At 50.2% G+C, this 22690-nt stretch overlaps 1 protein-coding gene across 1 annotated transcript in view; it reads right to left on the bottom strand.

Annotated features, from left to right (window-relative positions):
• BAHD1 (bromo adjacent homology domain containing 1) overlaps positions 1-22171 on the bottom strand; it is a 38842-nt gene extending 16671 nt beyond the window's left edge. Inside the window, exon 1 of the mRNA XM_082317038.1 lies at positions 22094-22171. The gene's annotated coding sequence lies outside the window, so the exon portion shown is untranslated. The remainder of the gene's footprint in view (positions 1-22093) is intronic.
• Between the last annotated feature and the right edge of the window lie 519 nt (positions 22172-22690).

Genomic DNA, 22690 nt, shown 5'->3' with positions numbered 1-22690 from the left:
AGTAAGAGTATCTTTCAAAACCGAGTGCTATACACATGACTTTGTTCATGCCACATCTGCTCTGAAGTTAGAAAAAGTCTGGTAGGGATTGAAGGAAGGGGATTTTTCCAAGAGTGGAAAGTCATTAACAGCACAGTGATGGTCTTCCCTGTTTGACACCATAAGGAATGCCAAGACAAACAACAGCTTAAATGAAATATCTTCTCTGGAACCTAAGCATAGGAATACTTTAAGTGGCAATACTCAAAATGAAAACTGATTTTTTTTTTCTTTTTTCTACATATGTTTCCTAGGACTGTGAGAAATCCACCTCTCTCTCCAAAGTCCAAATGCTAGACCAGTCTTCCAGTGCAGAACAGGCAGCAGTGCCTTGCCATGTTGTAACACATTTACAGCTAAGACCCTAACCCAGCTTTCATCTCTGACAGGCTGCAACCGGGAAAGTCAAGAGAAACACTCGAGCTGAACATGCAAAGATGACAGTAGAGATAGAGTCAAAACCGCATTAACGCGGGAAGAGCACCAAGACTCAATGCAATCCATTTTAACTCAATGCAATCCATTTTAACAGTCTCGGATGCGCAAGTCCTTTGACACAAGTCCTTAGGCATAATAGTCATCAAGCAATCACAGGCAGCTGGGTTGGTTTTTTTTTATTTATTATTTTTTAATAATAAATAAGGTTATGTCTGCATAGATCTCTTCCTTGACATCTGGTCTCCAAGTTCTCTCTCCCACACTCGGAGGTCAGCAGCTCTAACACTATGAAGCACTTCTCCACAGATCAATAACCAAATATCTGGAAGTTTGTGGAAAGACAAAATAAGCCAACCCCACACATTCTGGCATCACAGCCAAGCAAATCCCTTAAGTGCCAGCAAGGAAAACACCAGCACCATCCAGCAACGCTTCGACGTGATTGTAAACCCTCTGCAATCCAGCTTTATAGCAGAAACACAGGACATCACACAAATACAATCAAACTAACTTAAGCAAATGCAGAAGCTGGCATTACTCTCTCAAAAGTTTCCATGACAGATTCCTTGGCTAAACTGAAGAAAAACCAAAACAAAAACATCAGCCAAGTTTCTCCCTGCCCTGCTCAGTCTGGAGACCAAGAGAAGGTCAGTCTTCCAGATCACACCCCATTAAAAACCTGAAGTCCAAAGTCAGGGGAATTCTGTTTGTCTTCAAACGCATGACTGAATCCCATTTGCTCTGCGCTGGCTCAACATTATCTGTGTATTATTGGTAGAAATACACCAATCTCGAGTGGGACAGTTACAAAGCGTGGTTAAAAAGGCTCAGTTTCTACACAGGGAACTTCCCCATGATATCACCACGATAAAACCACTGCCATGACCTCCAGAGTGGTTTGTAGAAGCTGAAGCGTTGTTTATTCTCCCAAGTCCTTTTTCTGACATAATACTGTAACGGCGGCGGGAACAACCAGGTTTAGCATCCATAATGAATCTTGCTATTCCAGAGCCATATGCAATGCGAATTTATTACAAACCACCATGACCAATGGGGGGGGGGGAAAAACCAAAGACACCAACAGTTGGCTCCATACCCCACAGAAGCCAAGTGCAATGTTTTAGATCTGTTCCTCGACACCGCTTTTGGAGAACCCTCTCGCCTCTCTACAGAAGTCACTCCCAGCCTGGCGAATTTTCTGCGTTTTTCTGTTCTCCGTGATTTGTCGTACCCAGGCGCAGAAAGAGCCACCCCGAGCCCTGTGCTAAGGAGGGCTTGCTGCGAGACTGCTATAGCGATGCCACTGCCAGTTTTGGAGAGGTATTGTGATAGGCATGAAGAAAAAACCTACTAAACCAACAATTCATCCACATGGCAAGCACGCGACCAGCAACAGGCACCAAATAGTCTTACGAGATCACTCTATCCAACATAAGTCATCGTTAGCATGCTGGACTACCAAGAAGTCTTTCCATGCCTACAAAATCGCTTGTATTGCATGGATTGCATTGCCAGGGGGATGCACCACTTCTCAGCAAAAAGCACAGAGCAGCTAAGACTACCCCCCGTGATCTAGCAATTCGTTTTCTTCCCCCAGCATAACACAGAAGCCGAACTTTTGAACGCTGCTCCAAACTAAACCATCTGACAGTCAAGTGTATCACGCCTCAAAATCAGACTCACACCGAGTTTACTTACAGCAAGTATTGTCCTCGTTTCAGCTGGGAAGGGAGAGTGCCAGGGCTCTTCATCCTCTTTCCACCTTTGTATTGCTTCACAAAGCAAAGAAGAAAAACCAACCGTGCCCAGAAGTTTCCAAGAAATCACAAGATAATCGGAAGAACTGAAAGTGAAGATGCTTAAGCCAGAACTCCCCATTTACTGCTTGCAGCTGAGGAACTGGATTAACACTGAGGTATAACCCCATCGGAACCAAGTTCCACAAGCAGCTTAGCCTAACCAGCTGCATTGAGAGCTCACTGAGCATTTTAAAGCTAGCTGGAATTGCTGCCTCCTTCCTCAAACCGGACTAGTTCTGAAAAATTATCTTGACAGCTGTTGAACCCAAACCAGATCAGAATAAAGAAAAATGAAACAACAACACTGGTCCAATTTGCTGCTAGAATAAAACCACTACCCAAACAGCAAAATCAGAAGAGAGTTGATGCCTCATTAGTGGGAAAATAAGCAAGTGTGTTAACAGCTGCATTTTCTGTAATCACGCAGCTGCAGCATCTGTCTCTCCCTCCCCATCACTTGATTGCAAGTGAAATTAGAAGGAACTAGTCTGGGACTACCCGTTCAAGCACCATTTCCTTTCCAAAGCTTCACTACGGAGACGCACTCGTTCCAAGGAGGCGATGCCAAAAGCGCAGAAATTTAAAGCTTTTAAAGCTCCTAATCCATTTGGCACTTCAGTAATACACAAGGAGTTACGACAGCACGAATCTTCCTCCCCATGCACAGCATCGTTTTGTCAACTTCCAGCCCCGTCTACTTGAGGAAGTTATATCCATTTAAATTGGCGCAGCTTATGCTATGACAACAGCCCTATAACTGTAAGTATCTGGAGGATTGGCTCCTTTCTCCCTGCTGCTTTTACAGTCGAATAATTCTCGGTGCTATAAGGAACGTGTTGCGTGAAGGAAGCCTCCCAGGAGCTCTCGGAAATCTGGATAAATCACAGAAGCGTCAGGTATCCCAGGCTGAATTACTTAAATGCTGCGCGAGTCCCACGAGCGGAAGCATCCTTTCAATCTCAAACATTCAGAAAAACTGTAATTGTTGCAGGCTGCAATTTGTCTTCCCGGGGTCCAGCCCAGATTTTTCTCCGGAGGCTCATCGAAAGCTCCATCATCCACATGCTCCAGAGAAAACTGTTTACACAGAGCTCATTAGACTGCAGGAAAGCCTTGTTCCTCTCTCTCTCATCAACACAGCCCTAGCCATTTGCCAGCACCTCCTGAAAACCATGCGAACACCGTACCGGAGGATGCAGCCCATGTCTCCGTAGCTTCAAAAAGGCTTGCAAAAAGGGATCTGGGGCGACTCCCGCACAGTCAAGAGAGGATCTCTGGAAGCTGCGTGCGACTGTGCTCTGCTCCACTCCCTGGTCCCACACCAGTAATTATACCTTCGTTGTGAAAGCCTGCGCTCCAGCCACGTAGCTGGGAGTGTTGCAGAAAATGTGTGGCCGTGATAAATTACAGCGCTCAAACAACTGCAATTATAATCCGATGCTCCAAAACCCAAAGTGCTATACCTGTCTGAAAGCGATGGCAAGCCGAGCACGAAACAGGCTGGGGCGCAGTCCCTACGGGCACGGCTGACCACCTGCACAAACACCAGCCAGACCTGTTAACACCCCGGCAGAGAAGCTCCCCAGCTGATTTCTTGGGAGGGCCTGGCCCAGCGTTGATTATCTGGTTTCAGATCTTGCCTAGTGGCAGTGCTCTGAAGTGCTTTGCAGGGAAGCCAAAATTAAATTTCTCCGGCTGTTCTCACACTCTCCGCAGCCCCAGCAAGCAGCGCTCACAAGGAAGAAGGAAAAAAAAAAAAAAAAAGAAAGAAAGAAATAAATCCCCGCCGCACCAGCGAAGCCCGACCTCAGCGCATGAGAGCCCAGCAACGAGGAGCCTTCTCAGCATCCCGAGCAGGCGCAGAGCCCTGGGCAGAAGGCGCTCCCTGAATCCCGGCGCCGATCTCCCTCCCTGCAGGCAGCGTTTACGACCAGCACCGCAATACAGTTTGCCAGCCCCTGGGAAAGTGGCCCTTTTAAAGCCTCAAATGCAGAAAGCAGAATTCAAAATTCGCTGGCCAAAGCAATTTGGAAAGGCCAAAGAGGCAAACCGCTCGGGCAGGGAAGGCATTTTGCATCTGGTGAATCTCCCTGTCATGGCTAACGCTACAGCACGGCTACCAGCCAGCAGCAGCAGACAAGCTCACGCTGCAGCAGCTGCCTTGCACTGCACAGGTATGCCCACAGCTACAGGGAGGTGCAGGTTCAGGCTTTTACATCTTTCAGCAAAGGCAGGCACACGCTTTCGGAGAAGAGATTGTATCAAGAACTGTTCAATTAGCTTCACTTGCTGAATTAAGTTTTTTCACTTAGGAGTAAACTGCTTAATTCGACTCACATCTACTTGAGAAAAAAGCCAGCTCTTCAATACCAGCGGGAAAGAATGATGTACAAGTTTGGGGGAGAGTGGGAAAATGTGTCCTCAAAATCAATGACAAGGTGCGTTGTTCGGGGGACTAACGCAACACCTGGAAAAAGCACGTTCCTTTTCGGAAAGGCACCAGCTTTCCTTTCCCCATTGGTGATGCTTAGAAGTTGTATTACTGTGTTACGTTTGCAGGGAAAGGCTGCCACTTAGGTTGAACATTCAGTAAATGCTATAGTAAAAAATAAATCTGGGAAGTAACGCGTGACCTCAGCAACTCAAACATCAGTCAGCAAAACCAGATCAAGCTTTGTAGCCACAGCCTGTTCATATATTTGCATCAAAGTAAAACCAAAGTTTCTGAATGCAAAGCCTTCGTCGAACACCTATTTGAGCAGCCATGACCGACACTTGCAAAAACCACTTCCTATGGCCTGTAAGAACTAAAGATTTCCAGCCCCAATAGCTGCCGCAAGCCTTCTGCTTGTGACCCCAACGTAAAGCAGCGTTCTGCGCATCTGCAGAAAGTTTTGATGCTTTTGCTGTTGTTTACAGCCTTGCCAAACAGCACCGTGAAATCGGTTCAGGCGAGGTTAGGGCTCAAGAGGCAACAGCACAGCCATGGCTTCATACTTATCCTCTGGAGGAGAGAGGCAAAAGCGGTGCTTATCCACAAGCAAAGCCACCCTCGCCTCCCCAGAACTCCAAACCCACTCCAAACCCAGGAAAAACTGGAAGGAATCGGAGATCGGGATTTTGTTCTGCCCCTTCGTTTGCTCAGAGACGGACAAACGACCATCTTCCCCCACTCAGAGGGGGGACGCATTGCTTTTGCTTTTCAACAGGTTAAAGAGGGATGCACCAGGATGAGAACGAAACATTGAGCCAAGAGATGTCTTAAGGGTGACGGAGCGTACGGCAAGTCCTGCCTTCATCACTCGGGCTTCCCGCGAGGGAGCCTTTCAGCAGCAGGAGCCCATGGCCACTCTGAAATTGGGGGCCAGCAGCCACCAGCTTTGGATGTTATTCTCTAAACTCTATCTGTTTGCGCACTGAGCAGTTCGGGGGCTCTGGGGAAAAATAACACGCAAGCATGTCATTAGAGACACAAGCAAACAAGCATACACACAGAGAGCCAGCCCCCTCCCCAAACAGAAACCGCTTCTTCGCCAATGCAAACACTGTAATTATTCCCGCAGTGCAAAGCCCACCATCAGCTTCTCACCTCTCAAAACCAATCTGAAAAAAAAATAAAAAATGAGAACTGTGGATAACCAGACCCAACCACGCTGCTGCAACGAAAGCCCGGGTAAGGCAAAGGAAATCCCCGGCATTTGCAAGCGCAGGAGATGAGTACGTGGAGGTAGGGGTGAAAAATCAGGCTTAACTTGTCTCAAGGCTGACGACTTTGAACGAAAGCACTCACGCTTAAGAGGCACTTTGACACTTGGCCTTTGCTATATCACTCCCCAGTCAAGCAGTCAGTAAGGTTTCCCTTGAACAAAGACAGGCAGAGTACAGAGACTGGGCAAGAGGAGCGCTGGAAGGGACGGGAGGCGCTGGAAGGGACGGGAGGCGCTGGAAGGGACGGGAGGCGCTGGAAGGGACGGGAGGCGCTGGAAGGGACGGGAGGCGCTGGAAGGGACGGGAGGCGCTGGAAGGGACGGGAGGCGCTGGAAGGGACCACCTGAGAAACGGGAAGGCTAAAGTCTACATGGATTTCGCAATTCTTCTGTAATATCCTGGAGAACAGCAGTAGCTACTACTACACATAAAATACGAGATACATTAACTATCACATGTTTGCAAAGAATTGCCTATCAGAACTTTAAATAGGTTCCGCATAAAGCTGCCTACGTGACAGCTACGCTAACAACGCCCTGTAAGATGCCTATAAGTAGTTTGAAAAACCAAGTCAAAAATATTTCAGGACAGCTTTGACAGTCATGTTTTTAGAAGGAGCGCAAGCTTTGCCAATCACGTTAATCAAGGTTTAAAAAAAAAAAAAAAAAAACAACCCAAGCCCTGCTCATTTGATTTTCCATATATGCAAAATGCAAACTCAATTCCTTCACGGCAGAAGGCTGAGTCTGGTAAAATATCAATCATATGTCACTTTGCTCAGATAGCTCTGGCACCATTCCTGGTTGTATGGACAAAATGGAATAACAAATTATTTTCAAGACTTTATTGCAAAGAACAAGGTGCAAGATTTTTCTATAGTAAATATTAAAGCTCTTCTATATGTTATAATCACACTCTTCCACGACCGCTTTAGGAACTTCCTCCAAGCTGCCCAGCTTAAATAATTCAAGATGCGCCGTGATTTCATGTATTGCACATGCACCTGCAAACCCGTGCCGCCTTCGGGAGTTTCAAGGGCAGGTGCATCCCTGCCGGCTCCTCTCCATTTCGCAAGGCTATCGCTGCCGTCCTATCTCCGGATCCGGACTTCCCTTCTCCTCTCTCGGGTACCTCTCCCTCCACAAAGGTCTCCATTCACTCTCAACTCTTTTGACTAGAAACTGTCAGCACAGCACCCTTGAGATCCACAGACAACGGGTTACTACTCAACAAGCTCAAAAGTTGCTATGGGGAGAAAAAAAAAACGCAGGAAATTCAGGGAAGGGCAAGGCATTCCTTCAATATAACATTTAATTAACCATCCTAAAATCTGACCTGAAATGCAACTTCAAGAACTTTTTTTTTTTCCTTTCAGTAATCTTCATCTTATTTTCCTCACTCAGAGCATCCCTCAAAACTGTCTGACAACACAGTGCCCCACCTCAGCCTCCGAATTCTTGGCATTGCGGCTCCAGGCACTGACTCTATCGGTTATCATCCCCGAGAGGAGTACAGAAGAGAGACTGGATTTTAAAATTTAACAGATACACATGTTTATAACCTCGGCTTAAATTTACAGAAGCCTTAAACGCAGGCAGGCAAAAAAGGGCTATGTTAAATAACAAGTTCATGTAATATTTTCGAGGATTCCAGTGTTCTGACTCATCCTCAGCTGAAATACATTGACCAGAACTACTACTTCAGACTAAAACTGTAATCTCAATGTACTTTCAGTTCTAGAATACGTATTTAAGACAGTATCATCTTTCACTTGGAAACACCTATTGTTTCCATGCAGTTTCAAAAGTAGCATCACTTCACTTCAACCTCAGCTTGGTCTGTACAAAAGCAAGTTGTCCATAAAGCAGAGCACCTTTCTGGGATTTCAAATTTCCCCCATCGTAGGTTTTGATTCCTCTTTATATGCAAAGTGCAACAGTAATTTCAAAAGAAAACAGACTTTATTTCTATTCTCACTTTCCTACCACCACTTGAAATACCCGTGTCCTCCACACACTTCCCCAGCTGAGGACGCAGGTGACAGCAGACAGCACGCTGAGCCGTTTCCATTTCAGAGCTTCAATCCCAACCCAGAATTCAAGTGAAAGAAAGACTTTACAGAACTCTCGCGTTCCCACTAGAATCCCTGTAACCAAACACTCTCCTTCCCTGTACGTCTTATAAACCACAGCGCCGCACTGAACGCTAAGCGGAGATTAAATCTGAAGCCAACATTGCTGCATTTAAACTTATGGAATAAAAGTTCAGATGTGGCTGAAGCTTAAGATATTCTCATCAAATTGGGCAGAACTTCTGCAGGTCTAGAAACTTGGAGTTCCAAGCAGGGAAGAGTAAAGTTATAGGACACCCATCCCAGTACCTAAAAATCATCAGGTGCCCACATAGGTTTTCTCAAGAGGCTAGCCCACCCAAAAACATCTCTACAGAATATTTTAAAATACGTACACAATTTTTCTCCTTCACAAAATACAGTATCAATCAACACCACACATATAGGTGTATATTCACGCATCTTCTAGCGGCACAGTTATGACCAAGGCAAAACTGCCAAGCCTAACTGCACTTGCTGTAAAACCTTTCCTCCCTCTTTTTAATGCCAGAGCACAGTGTTTACAAATGAGTATAAGGTAAGCGAAAACGTTCCTCTTAAAATTTCACAACTCAACTGGTTTAATGTATTAGGTCAGTCAAAAAAAATTTAGCACAACTGAATGGCGCTGCAACACCTTCTGATTTCTCAAAGGAGAACAAGTTTCTTAATTCCTAAGGTGGCATTAACACACTCACCTGTATGACTGGATTCAGTCAAGGGGTGTTTTGTTTTGTTTTGTTTTTTTAAAGAGCAGCTTATTAATTGATTCTCCACTAAGGGAATTAGCACACAGGAACAGGGGCTCTGGTAAGGCGGCAGGTGGAGGGGTGGAAGGCAGCTCAGGCTCGGGGAGCGTGCGGGAAGTCCCAAGGCGCAGCCGCGCTCGTACGGGAAACGGATGAGATTTTTGCCTGGAACCTGAAGTTATTAATGTCTTCATCAGGCCAGCCTGAACCTCCACCAGCCACTAAGTGCTTAAAGTTAATTGCTTGGCAATTGCACTTTTCATTACTAAGCAATTAGCACTTCAAGGTTTTAAGTGCCCAGCACTGCCTCTTCCCAGAACGACTGGGGGTCCGGGCTGGGCTGGGGAAAGCCAAGCACCGCGCCTGGAACGCTCCCCACATCACCACCGCGGCTCCCACGCCGCTCCTGGCCGAGGCAGAGCGACCACGTCCCCCGCGCAAGCTGAATTTTGGTAATTTAAGCCCAGGACATCTCGATACCCGCATTACCAAAGGTGCCAAGCAGAGCCAGAAGAGCATTTCTAGCTACCAGCAGCTGGCATGATGTTGCCATCACAAATCCGATGAGAGAAAACTCTCAGGCAAGACAGTTGGATGTTGTTATATGTCTCCATACGAGAACTGTTAAGTGGTATTGAAATAACAGAAACCACAAGCCAAACATAGGCAATTCAGCCACTTTCCACAACTAGAAGCCCAGTCACTGGAACACCGCTTCCACGAGCGCCCATTTAACTCCCATTAGAAGCTGGCCCAGCTCTTTCATCCTTTACCCATATCATTAGAGGTGTATTTAAATACACACATTTGCTTGCGCTCCAGGTTTGATCAGTCATGGCAACAAATATCACCTTTAAATAGACTGGACAGCATTTGCAGACCTGCGCTGGGAGTGATTTGTTTGATATCTACTCATTAACTTACATTTATCTACCTACACATGCCACTATTTGGCCATTCAGAAATAGAGTGATTAAACGCGCTTAAGCTTTCAAAGCAATGGGTATGATAAGATGTACTCAGTAAGGTGAGCCATTCAAACCACATCACACCAAAGTATTGCTTAGATTTTGTTGCATCTTGCACAGCTGGAAGGAAAAACAGACTTAAAAACCTCAGGAACAATTAAGAACAACGAATAAGTTACACACTCAACCCCAAGAGCTCTGGATTGAACTACGTGGGGTTTTGGTTGATGAAGGTGGCCCGTGTCCCGGGGGGCCCTATGGGGCTGTGCTCCCTCGGCTGCGGCACAGGGATCCGCCTCTGCTACCCGACCTTACGCAGAAAGCGCGCCCCAAGAGCGACACGTGAGCAGACCCTGCTAACGGCAGGCGTCTACAAGGAGAAGTATTTGCAAATCTGCTGAACCTGCCTGGTTACTGCCACTTACTATGGCCAGTGCCCGGCTGTAGGAGCAGAGCGCTGGGTTTTGCCCCTCAGTTATTCTCAGGCTGCTCCCCAGGACACCCCCGGCAGCCAGCGAGGGATGTATGGCCTGGAGAAAACCACCCAAACCTAACGGTTCAGTGACAAAACACAACAACAGACACAGCAGGTTCCCCAGGGGCAGGCCTATTCAATATTTTATTAGCAAGACACACAGTATTTTATTAGTAAGTCACAGACTCCCCTGCAGGTAACACTTGGAGAGACAGCAAGCAAGCCAGAAGACACGCTAGGGGTTCACATATGATCTTGATGGACCAGAGAAGCATTAAAAAAAAATTTTAGAGAGCCCACCAACAGGGAGAAATACACCACTGATACACCAGACAGGCAGGAGTCATCAGTCCCACAAATGCAGAACGGGCAGCAGCCAGCAAGGTGGCACTCTGCAGAAAGCACTGAGGTTTATTGAGGAGCACAAGCTGGGCGAGTCAACAACATCCCACTGTCGGGAAAAACAAACAAACAAACAAACATCACCCTGGGGCAGATGCCCAGGAGCACCGAGTGTCGGACACGCCACGCGCCGCGTGGAAGGAGTGCGGACGGGAGCAGGCTCCAGCTGGCCCACGTCCTTCCCTGCTGCGGGTAATGCTGGACGAGCAAGGGAGCAGCGAGGGCGAAGGACTTGGGGGTGGCCAGCAAGGAGAGGGCGTAGGGGCTTACATCATGCGATTAAAAAAAGGGCAGAGAAGAAAGTTCGTAACATGTAAGATGGCGGTGATATGGCGTTCTCTAGGGAACGAGAGGAGAAGGAAAGGACTTAAACTGCACTTAGGAAGATTTAGAAGTCTTTTTCTACATCTTTCCTTCCTGCTGGGCTAGAAAAAGCATGAGATTGCCTAAAGAAGTTGAGGTTAAAAGTACGGTTAGCAGAACATCTGTCAGCAACGTATTTGGTGCAATTCATCCCCTGCCCCGCAGCAGGGCTGGCTACGACCGCTCCACGTTCCTTCTCTGTACCTGCTGCTGCCACGGGTACACGTAAATGGGGCCACACAGCTAGCAAAGGCGCTTTAGAGCCTGACTGCGATTTATTTTTAAGAGCACACGTGTTCGGTATTGCATCTCTCCAACTTCCACATCCATCTAGCGCTGCGCTTTCAGGCTAACAGCACTTCTCAGAAGACCGCACTAAAAAAAGAGGCTAGTTAACCCAAACAAGTGCTGCAGTAACTCTATACCGCGCCGCCATGCTACATGCCACACGTTACACGAGAACCCCCAGCAGCGGTGCAGCTCGCGTACCGCACAGGCATTTTCTGAGCACCAAGAGCTACAGTTTGCTTTGAGACTAAGACGGTTTCATTAGCCGGCTTCCAGCTTCAACGCACATCTCGCCTGCAGTTACTCTGACTTCGTATCCAGGCATTTCACGTGCAAACCTGCGGCTACAAGAGGGGCACATTTAGACGTTTGCTCCCTAAGCAGAGGCACCGTCTCATCTCAAGGGGAACCCAGCAACATCCAGTCTTTGAAGCCTTCCATTTTCACATCAGTGCAGGTCACCATGAAGCCAGTGTGAACTCCAGAGGATAAACCAACAGCAGACCTCTGGCAAAGGAGCGTAATTACGACGTCCTCTTGGGAACCACAAAGCTTTTAAACAGTTCAGCCTCGTTTTATGGAAAAGTCATCGGTGCCTCCAACTGGATTTTCAGGAAGGTCCCTTTAAGTCAGGCTGCGGCTTCAAAACATCTAAGCGTGTTGAGTACTGGGGAGAAGAGTCCTACAAATGCTACGCAAGCTGTTCTTCACAAATGAGTGCTCTGATACTTCGAAGACACCCCTGGTGCTTCCTCCAACTTCAAGAATATATTCTTAACGGGGAAGAAAAGAGCAAAACTTTTGAGGAACTCCTAGCACCAACAAGTGGAGAAACAAAAATAATCAGTATTAACCCCTTGACTGTCAGCCACAGCATTTGAGAACACTGATTGAACGTTGAGATGTTTAACACATGGGGCAGATGGATGGGGAAGAGAAAAATGCCCCCATCCATCCAAGTAATCCGGCACAAGAGCACTAGGGTAAAAGATGCAAACAGTTTAGAGCTACAGACTCCAGCGGGCTGGGGTACAAGGAGACAAAATCTGAAGCTAGACCATCGTAAATCTGACCCGAGAGGCGATCAGAGAGGGATGCCTGCAGCTGCAAGAGCTGCCAGCTGAAGCAGAGCCAAAGTGGCAGCGGGAGACGCTCGCAGCTACCGGCCGAACGGCAGAAGAGCTGGTAGAAAGTTTCCAGGAGCTGCTGGGATACAAGAAAGCTGCAGCAAGCTCTGCTTTCCCATGCTGCACCCAGAGCGGAAGGGTAAACAGCCGATAAGGAGGCGTGCGCTGCAAAGCCCCCCTCCGCGGCCAGGGGAACCCTGCTACCACGTCGTCTCAGCCCCAAGGTCGACTGCCAGCACCCGCGCCCGGGTGCCCACCTCCCCGGAGCCAGTTTTGCTGCTGGCAGTCCCAATCTCCGGAGATTTGATCCAAAGAGGATCTGATAATGGACAACAGCTGCAAAGAGCCTTGAGCTGAGGAGTTTCTGCCTCGTACTGCAGCTACAATGCACAAGGATACAATATGCCCACGCAGGATATCCCCAGATACCAGAATTTCAGCTTCTGCTTCAGCTATTTGTCACAGTAAAACATTTTAAGCCCAAGCCTGCTAGCAGCATTCTTTAAACTAAAATGACAGATAATATCCCGTTTTAGAGCTCCGAAGTGAGAACCTCGCTACTCATTTCAATAACCAAGATAAACATTGTGTTTAATGGCTGTATTAACAGGCAGAAATACATTTCTCTTTGGAAAGCAAGGCAAACTTACAATTCTGGCTTCTGCAGAATTTAAACTCTCGATTAAAGATGAATTCCTCTAAACGGGGGGGAAAAAAAACCCTCATTTCTTCTAAACAGAAACCAAGTGCAAATTTTGCCTTTGAGCTCCAGACTGCTCTGCTGCTTCCCGCCACGCTTACAACTTTGCCACGCAGCGTGGGAGCGGCAGCGGAGCTGAGCGAGGCTTCTCAGAGCCCCGCGGACACAGAGCATGCCACGAGTCCCGTCGGTTCTCTGCTGCCGTCGACTCGGCCCGCTGGCGAGGTCCGCAAAAGGTAACGAACACCAACAAGCCTCCGCGGCCTTACGCTCAGTCGAACCTCACGGGTTTCCTTTCACATCTCTGAAAGGCTAAGCCTGCTCGTGCTGGTAAGCGCCTGGAAATTCTCACGCCTTGGGTAGGAGATGAGCCCCCGGGGCACCGCAGCACCTCCAGTTGGTCTGAGCGATCGGAAGCAAATATCCGAATATTCCTCTGCTTTCCTGCTCCTTGGGCAATGCGTATCACTACTACTGCCCTCCAAAACAGCACAGAAACACACCCGGGTGCAGCACTAAGATGCTTTGTTGCTCTTTTAACACGACCAGGACACTGATCTTTAATTTACCTAAATACTTTCAATATATATTTTTGGGGAGGGTCTAAATACACACATAAAGACTCCTTTGGGGAGAACAGGGAGAAAGCATTTACAGCTTGCTTTGTTCCGCTGAGGGGCTGGACAGGTTTTTTCATACAGCTGCATGAGTTTTCCAGCCTGCTAGAAAGGAAAGAAAATTAGGACCGTGCTACACAAAGCCATAATCTATATGGGAAAGCGTAAAGCTCTAAGAGCTGGAATGAGACCTCGGGGGCAGCATCTGAAGCCACTTTCCCCCTTCTTTTATTTTTACATTGACTACGTTTCATTTACACACAACGCAGACTCCTCCAAGAGGAACTATCTGGCCTTCAAGTATTCTAAACGCTGCTCTATATAGGGTTATTACAACTAACTAGGTTTTAATCATGTTTAAGTACTGAAAAGTAAAAATGCTGCTGTTGCGCTTGCTTCCCTGCCCCTCCGCGGTCCATTTCCCACCATTGCCTCTGATGGTTTCCTTGGAAACATATGCAAGCTTAAATTGGATTGACATTCACTTAGTGGACAGATGGAGTTCGGAATAGCCCAGTGCCTGCAATTCAAGGCCGAGTTGTGGGATGAGTCATGTTATCAGTACAAAAACCACCCCCTTAAGCTCCCCAAACCCCCAAACTTTGTGGAAAGGTTAAGGATCACCTAATTATTCAGTAATGAGCTTTGAGGTGGCATCTCGGGCAAGGTCAGCGATTACCATTGTGCTTGCATGAAAGCGTCGGGCTAAGCACGCGACAACATTTTTGTTTGGAGGGAAGGATTTAATTTTTGTTAAGCGCCAAAAACCCAGAAGAGTTCTTAAGCTCATTAGTGGTTTCAGGCAGGACAACTGATGCAAATCAACGTATGCCGAGGGCGGACAAGAGCCTTTCGCAGGTAGGGATGCACCATCCACGCTGTAAGGATGCTGCTTGCACCAAAAGCTTCGGTGCCAGGCTGAAGTCATCCCTAACGACTGATGCTGACCCGCAGCCCCGTGCGGAGCTGCAGCCCCCTTCCTCCCCAGCACCCAGAGAGGCAGGATTTTTATCACACCTTTATGGCCCTGGAGGTGTCAGGACTGCGATTTCAGCAGAGCTGGTAATTTATTCTGAAGTGGGAATTATTCCCTGGCTCTTCTTCCACTATACAGGAAGAAATGGAAATGGCAAGAAATGAAAATGGCTTTTTTTTTTTTTCTTTGAAGGCTGGCTAAACAGTGCTTTCCCAATCGTGCTGTCTGTCCTCTCTAACAGGATTTGAAAGGATTCACCTCTTTGCAACCAGAACGCAAGAAGGACAGTAGAAATCCCAAATAACTACGTTCCTACAGATCTTTCATGAAATCCAGCATCTAAGAAAGGGAGAGACAAGATGCCAGGGCTCTCGCGAGGGAAAAGGGGGTAGGCAGCAGTCATTACACGTTCTGCCTCGCCAGGCGCTCTACCCAGCGCACGCTTGGCTATGGTACGTACCACCTCTAGATAATCAGGGACGTGCGAGAGAGCTGGGGTTACTAAGGGATCGTTTAGGGCACAAATCCCCCAAACGCCTGGTTCGCTTCGGCGGCTCATGCAATTTGCTGAAATCTAAGGAATTCCCAGTGTGGGATTTACCTGTCCCAGTCGTCAGGATTTTCATACCTGTCCTGCCACCTGGCGTTTAGCCAGGGTTTTAAGAAAATCTGTTCTTCTCTGTCTACACGTGATTACAGCTGCCAAATCCTTTTCCTTTGCTACCGTGCTCACCTTGGAGAGATCTGCTGTGTCTCCTTACTCTGAACCACCTCCAACCTTGCTTTCTTGAACTGATTTTGACTGAGCTAGACAAACAAAGAAACAAAACCACACACGCCTCTTGCATCTGTTTTTTTTAAAGTAAAAAAAAAAAAACCACCAACTCCTGCTGCCCACTAGTTTCCTTCACAAGCCTGCGCTTTCCTCCTCCCTCCAAATCTTCCATGTTTATCAATATGTGATTATTGCTGCTTATTCTTCACTGCCTGCATTCCCCCGGTGCCTCTCCGCAGAGGGAGATGCCTCAATGCCCCTCTCCACCCCCCCACCAAATCCTTCTCCTTTTTACGGTATTCCCAAACCTAAATCAGCAAGAACGCGCTCCATCTGCCAACTGCCCTAATACTCACGGCGAACCATCACGTAACACCGTCGCTCTCGCAAAGCCTCGAGCCCCCTCCATTTTAGGGTCTAGTTAAAACGCTCTCTCGTTTAGAGAAGTTCCCCGGCGAGGTTCGGCGTGAGCGGCTGCCTGCCGGCTCGGGCAGCATCCGCCTGCTCTGCGAGCAACGTGCTGCTGCAGCTGCTCGCCCGCGCTCCCCGCAGCAGCGCCTTCTCCCTTCCAGCCTGCAAAAGTCAACTCGACCATCTTTTCCTCGCATGCCCGTAACTCCCAATTCCTTTTCTTCGCTGCCAATTTAAGCCTATTCCAGGTATTCCGCGGGCACTCGAAGATACAATGAAGACAAGCGGCAGAGGAGAATGCTGTACCGTGCGAAGGCAGGCTAAAGCTCGCTATTTTCAGTGCTTTACACAGGCCACAGCCAGGAACAATAGAAGGCCATGCACGGTGTACGTATGAAGCAGCACAGTTCAGCGATGCCCGTGGATCTCGATGCTTCTCTAGCACTGTGATTTTATTTTAAAGGATGATAATTCAGACACTGAAAAATAAGCTGCCAGCGAAGCTGTTTTATTCCAATCAATGCTAGGAAAATGCCTCCTTTTTATTTCTAAGAGCATCATAAATAATTTGAAATATTGATACACATGCAGTCACTGAAAGCCAAGATCTTTTATTAAAAAAAACCAACACCACAATCAAGCCTGCTGAGCTGAGCAAGCTGTATAGTTTCAAAGCTGAGCATGAGAAAGCCCTTCAAAAAACTGCTTGAAGAACAATGGGTGCCAGCAAGCACTCCTGTGATGTGGCTTACGGCGGGGGGGGAATAAAAATCATAATTTTCTTGTTTAGTCACACCTTTGTTCAGGAGAACTGGGACACGAGGAATACACCAACTGGCAGCTCCAACCCAAATCATCGTCTTATTCCTGAACACGACACATTTAACATAAATCCCACGCTCTTCAATGCCAGAAACACTCCGGCTCAGCCACGCAGGAGCCCACCTGCTCCGCGTGCCATCTCCAGAAGCACTTACATCCACGACACGCAGGACAGCACCCAGGTCGGCAGCGTGCTACAGCAGGAAAAACAGCCCACCCGGGCTGCGCTACGCTCCTTTCGGCAGGGGAAGGAGGCAGCCACAACACACACGCATCCCAAAGCCTCCCTGCCGCTCTCCAGCGCCAGCGCGCCGGCCGTGCCGCCCCAACGCGGCGCCCAACGCGCCGGCGAGATGAGCTGACGCCTTGCCGACGCCACCAGCCGCTTTTTTTGTCACGGTGCTTGGGCGCACGTGTTACGGTAAGCACCTCTCGAAAGCCCGTGCTGCAAATCTCTAAAGGCGCTGGGCAATTTAAACGGCAGAGGAAGGAGAATTACAAGACGAATGACTGAAAGCAACCCTCAGCAAGAATTCAACCGAGCATCTTTAATGAAGACGCACCTATAATCCAAGTCAGAATTGTTAAAAAAAGGCGGTAACAGCGGCGTTCCCGGCCGTGCCACATGTGAAAAGCACAGACGTAAGGCCCCGAACACACTGTGCTCTCGGTGAGCTAAAACACATTCCTTTCCCATCTTAATAGGTGTTTATTTGCTACACTCCACTGCTAACGGCACAGCTCAGACGCCAAGCGCGACTGCTCAGTGCCACCGGGCTCACGGCGGGTCACTCTGCCTATTCCCACGTTTCCCACCCGGCCGAGGAAAGACGCGTTCAGCTCCCCGCGGCCGAGGGGCCGCGCAACGCCGGCCTAAGCAGAGCAGGCTCGCACCCAAGAGAACCCAGGCAAAAATCACAAGCATCCCTCGTCTTATTTTTGACTCGCATGGAGTTAATAACCATACACCCTCTACGGAAGATTTTGTGAAATTCAACATATTTCAATAATTAGCTGAACAGGGGAAAAATAACTGATTCTCCAGACAAGTTATCCTCACTTTGAGCTACATTTTGCCAGAACCAGAGAGCAGCGCTGCCGCCCCTAGTTGAGGGGCTTCCACTAAGATTTAACTTGAAATAGTCTCTGAAAGTTATATTACTGCAATATTGCTAGTTCAGAGATTTTAAGAAGCGGTTCAGTTGCTTACTTCACTCAGTTGACCGCACTTTTTACATCTCGCCAGCTCTCCATGCTCTCTCCTATTTTGTATGGGTTTTCCCCCACATTGCAAGAGAAGAAATAACATGTAAGAGATGAATTAAATTCCAATGGCACAAATATCAACAGGGGACAGAACAGGTGCAAGACAAATTCATTTTAAATCAGATTTATATTTATTCCTCTTCATGACATCCTTTGGTTTAACTTTTTAACGATAGCATCAGTGCCTCCTTTCGCTTTACAGCAAGATAAAATTTCCACGGTCCTGTTCTTCTCATGGAAGACTTTCTTTTACTCTCACATGAAATGTCACTGCAACCCTACTTTATTCTACTTTTTTATAAGCTTCATGCTAGGATACCAAGTCTGGACAGTAAGTGGATAAAGGCCTATTGCATTGAACCATACAATCACATTTCTTTCCTTCTTAAGAAATAAAACCAGTAGTATTACATTTAAGTGCATTTTCCCCATTTAAAAAATACCGGTCGCCGGTACAGGGGTTGCAAGTACGAAAGCTTAGGGGGTTAAATCGTAACCGTCTTGTAACAATAACTCATTCACTCAGAGTTGCAACCTGGCCATGAATTTTAATATTTTTTGCCATTAAGAAACGTGCCTATGGTCCAAATGAAAGAGGAGATTGCTGCGCTGGACAGCTATGAGCATTTCTGCAGAAACCCCCTCTGCCCCAGAGCCTTACAGCCTTCACGCTGAAGCGCGGGGCACAATTCCTCCTGAGCACCGCCTACAAAGCGCCTCCCTTTTTTCCCCTTAAATGCAGTTTGCATCCAGAAGCTACGAACACTCCCCAGCCTTCTCACTTGGGGGAAATATCTGAAGATAGGCACAAATCCGCAGCTGCGAATATAACGGGTTTCCTTGCAGCTCACCTACAACCTGCCTGCAAACAGGCACGCAAATACCCGGCGAGGTGAAGCAGAAGACCAAACCAGACGGTCAGAAAGCCCTCCGGACTCGGAGGAAAGCCCCTGGGACTATCAAACTTCCCCGGCCGTCACAGGCACAGCCACCCTGGCCCGCGACAGCCTATGGCACAAAGCGCACAGCTTGTGTTTGAAGCTATTTTTAGTTTTACGATTTCTTTAGGGTGTTTATTTTTCAGTTTTTGTATTTCCCAGTTGTCTGAACTGCCGTTTCATGTATTATTAACAACGCGATAGTTGTGACTTAATTAGCGCGGCTGGCTGGGCGCAAGCGGGGGTTGTTCCTGTCGTTACTTCCACGGGGTGTATCGCCGTGGTTAGCTGAGCATTAGACGGGGCAAAAAAAGCCCCGCACAGCTCCTTTGGCACGCACTATCTGCACATCTGAGCACACCTTCCTATTTTTGCAGCACCAGATATAATCATTCATTCATTTTCTCCGGATCCGAACCCCACGTCAAACAGCAAGCATGCCTTTGCCTACGATTTCCAATTATTTTTCAAATGTTTACTTTGGATAGATTCGCTGCTAAGGGCTTATTTTCAGCGCTGCAGTAGTATTCGAAAAGCATTTGCTGAAGGGTGTATTTCCCCCAAATAATCGCCAAGCGCTATCTCAGTCAGTTATCCACAGACTGTACCAGCCCACGTGTCCTGCGGTCCGTCCAGCCCCCGAATCACACAGCAGCAATTAACACCATCGCAGCAAACAAAATTAGCTGACGTATTCTGCCCAGAGAGGTTAAAAACCCAAATAATAAGGCTGTCAGACTGGAGACAGAAAGGTGACGCAGATGACGGGTGAGAAGGACAGCGCACCAACATTGGACTAACTGATATAGTTGGATGATAAAACCTCGGCGGCTTCTGAAATAACAACATTTCTGCTACAGGACCATGGCTGTGACTGTTTTTTCCCTCCCAATGCTGCATTTCTAAGTGCCATTATATTGTTCTGTGCAAGTGCCACCGTCAACCCACAGCAAACAGAGCATCCAGAAAGGATCCACTCTCACAAAGTTGAGAAATTATTTTCACCCGCAGGTTTGGCGTTTTCCAGCTGATTTTACACCTACAAGCAATGCTACACTTCACCGTGGTAGCAATTCTGTTCTGCTCGAGAACAGCAGTTGGAAAGCCTATGCTGCTGCTCGATTTAAAACGCTGCACTGAATTCATTAGGAAAACAAACAGAAATCAATGTTTAAATCCAAAATGTCCTGTTAAATCAGACTAACACACAGTTTCCTATCGCAAGCAAATATTTAGACAGTTCCAGCTGAAGCTCGAGAACGATTCAGGTAGCCAGGACATGACAAACGTGAAGGATGGTTCGGGATGAATATGTTAGCAGGATATTTCTGTTAAAGCGATCAGCAGCGTGCTGGTATTTAAATCACATTAAGATTTCAAAAGCATCAGTCTATCACACAGTTCGTGTCACCCTACCTCTCACAACCACAAGGACTGGAAACCTTAAAATAAAAACCCGAGCCCCCAGAACAGAGTCCTGCAACCGCAGCACCAAAGATCACACAGAGCCCGCCAGTCTGGAGCGAGCGCTTTCTAATTGTGGCAAACTGATGGACAGATCAATTAACCAGGCTAGCAAAAGCCCAGAAAAGCCTTTCGCTTTGAGGTTCGCCTGCTCCTGACAATGATGACTTCAGATGGAGAGCGAGCACGAGGGGCAGCTGTATTCTTTAAAACAAAACAAAACCAGAACCTCTTTCAGATAAGCACTCGTGGAAAGGGGAGGGGGGGGGGGGGAGAAGGCAAGCAGAATAGATCCCAAATGCTCGTATTTTTCAAGCTTTTGCGGCTGCTCTTTTGAAAGAGAGGGGCTCCCCGCAACTCCCCGTGCCGGGGCGGGGAGAGAGCCGGCGGGGCGCGGGCATCCCCGCGTCGGCGGCTGGCTGTCGAGCGGTAGCCCGGAGAGCACTTGCTAGTCTGCCGAGATCTGCCCAGTCACATGTGCTGGCTCCTGCGCCTTGTAGAAGCAGCTGGAAAAGAGGGAGCCAGCAAAGCTGCCTCCATTAGGAGCTACCGCTACACAAAAGGAGAAGAGGAAACAAGCTCTGAGCCACCGGCGCTACCGACAGGAAAAGAGAGATGTCCAGGGCCATGGGAAACGCACGGCAAGTGCGGCCCAGAGGAGGCCGGGGGGGGTTAACCATGATAAAATTTAAAACTCCTCCGCCGTCCCCCGAAGAGGCTCGACGCCACCTGCGCCCAGGTGGACACGCCGCTCTCCACCGGCGCGGCGTCGCCCATTCCTCGCAGCGAAGGATGAGAAAGTCGAGGAACTCGCCCGGCCCGTTCACGGCCACCCGGGCGAGGGGTTTATTGCCAGGCTGAGGCGTGGGGGCCCCCCAAAACACCAACCCACCGCCACGTCCGCCCTGCGCAAACTTCTCGACGGGCAGAGCTGGTTCTGCTCTCGGCTGCCGCCCCGAAACACCCTCCCTGCCCCGGGAGGGGCCGGCACGGAGGGAGCCGGCGTGGAGCGGCTCCGCCAGCCCACGCTCTCGGCGCTTCTCCCCGGGAATCGCCTCAAAACCGGCGACGTCGAGACGAAGCCTCACCTTCACCCCCCCCCCCACCCCCCGGGATGAGCCCCCGGCGAGCCCGCACCGGCTCCGGCCCCCGCAACTTCCCCGGCCCGGAGGCCTGGCCCCCCCGCCCCGCGCCGCCTGTCAGCCGGCCCCGCGCCTTTGTCCTGCCGAGCCGCGGGGGCCGGGCGGGCTCGCCCCGGGGGAGCACCGCGGACCGGGGGGGCTCGGCTCGGCCCCGCACCGCCGGGACTTGGCAAGTTAACGGCCGCCGCGCGCGCCCGACCGCCGCCCGCACCTGAGGGCGGCCCGGCCCGGCCCGGCCCGGCCCCACCTGCCGCCGAGGCCGCTTCCCCGCGGGGCGCCGAGCCGCGGCCGCCCGCGATGCCCTCCCCGGGCTCCCGCCGCCGGCGCCGCCCACCCCCGTCGGCGAGGAAACTTCCCGGTGGCCCCACGCCCCCCCCCCCCCCCCCGCCCCCCCGCCCGCCCCGGGGCCGCGGCGGCGGCACCTGCTCCCGGCCCGCCGGAGTTACCGGGGGCGGCGGGGGCGAGGCGGCGCCGCGGGCTCCTCCGGGCGGTCGGCGCGGCCGCGTGGGGACTCACCGGGGCGCGCTCCCGCGCCGCGGGGCTGCCGCAGGCCCCGGCCGGGGAGAGATCCAACGACGGGAGCCCTCCCTGGGCGCCCGAGTCCCGGGCTCCACGCTGCTGCGTCAGCGCCGCCTCCTCCGCCGCCGCCGCCTCTTCGGCAGCCGCCCGGCTGCGGGATGGGGATGAGGCGCCCCCGCCGCCGCCGCCCGCCCTCGCCGCAGGGCGTCGCGATCCGGCGCGGCCCGGGCGGGCGGCGCGCAGAGGCCGGGAGCGGGCGGGGGCGGGAGCCGGGGCCGCGGGGGGAGGAGGGGGAGGAGGAGGCGGAGGAGGCGCCGCCGCCGCCGCTCGCCGCCGCGAACTCCCCGCAAGCCGCGAGCCCCCGTCCTCCTTCCTGCTTCCTCGTCCGCAGCCAATCGCCGACCGCCGCTCCGCCGCTCGCTCCGCCGCGCCGGCCAATCGCGAACGCTCCTGCTCGCCGCCACCGGCCAATCGCCGCGCCCGCCCCCGCCCCTCGCCCCCCCCCTCGCCGCTCCCCCCCCCCCCCGGCCCGGTCCCGGCCCCCCCCGGCCCCGCACGGCCCCGGCCGCGCCCGGCCCCCGGCCCCCCCCGCCC

This window comes from Platalea leucorodia, assembly GCF_965183815.1.
Source record: "Platalea leucorodia genome assembly, chromosome: 7".
Classification (NCBI taxonomy): domain Eukaryota; kingdom Metazoa; phylum Chordata; class Aves; order Pelecaniformes; family Threskiornithidae; genus Platalea; species Platalea leucorodia.
This window is presented reverse-complemented; position numbering and strand designations above follow the sequence as displayed.